The sequence below is a fragment of the Vombatus ursinus genome, unplaced genomic scaffold (assembly GCF_900497805.2).
Source record: "Vombatus ursinus unplaced genomic scaffold, bare-nosed wombat genome assembly UNPS02014959.1, whole genome shotgun sequence".
Lineage (NCBI taxonomy): Eukaryota > Metazoa > Chordata > Mammalia > Diprotodontia > Vombatidae > Vombatus > Vombatus ursinus.
The window spans coordinates 8,556,224-8,557,127 of record NW_020954737.1 but is presented as its reverse complement, the minus strand read 5'-3'; positions in this window follow the sequence as shown (position 1 = coordinate 8,557,127).

Below are 904 nucleotides of genomic sequence, written 5' to 3'. Positions count from 1 at the left end.
ATGATCTTATTTGGGGTTTTCTTGGCAAAGATACTGGGAGTGGTTTGCCATTTCCCTCTACAGCTCATTTTACAGATGGGGTAACCGAGGCAAACAGGGTTAAGTGAATTGCCCAGGGTCACACAATGTTCGTACCTGAGGTAGCTTATGAACTCAGGTCTTCCAGACTCCAGGCATGGTGCTCTATCCACTGCACCACCTAGCCGCCAACTTAGTAACAACACTTAGTAAATATTTAGTTTGTAAATATTTAATAAGCAGCTTGAGGAGATCCCGAGAGGTATCTCGTAGGAGGTGGGGGCTGAACTTGAAGGATTCCATAGTTTCATTTAACATTCACTAAAACCTTCTAGGAAGAACCTGTCCTAGTTTATCGCGGAAGTAGAAATAATCATAAAATTGACTGGGGCGGAGGACAGAGGCAGGAGGACAAAGGCGGGTGGGGGGAGGGGGGCGGGACGCGGGACAATGACGTAAGGGCGGGAATATCTCAGGAGCCGGCCCCAGGCATTCTTCCAAGGCGCGTGCTGATTGGCTGGCGGGAGGAGAAGGGGGTGCAGGAGCGCGAAGACTGCGGAATCCTCGGAGTCGGAGGTTTAGCCCCACCCCGCTAAGCCGCTTTCAGCCAGAAGGTTGGAGAAGGCTCCGTCCGCCGGATGTGACGTCACACCCCTTGAGACTGCGGAGGCGTATTCCGGGGTGGGGAGGAGGAGAAGAGGCGCGTCGGGGGAGGTGGGAGGGGCACGCGGGACGGCCTCGGCGGCGGCGGTGGTGGCGTCTGCAGCAGCCGTGGTGGCGGTGGCGGTGGCGGGAGGCCCGCCGTGGAGCGAGGCGTACCCGCGAGCGCTGCCTCAGATGTGCGGGAGCTGCAGCTGCTACCGCCGCAGCATCCGCGGAGGAGAGA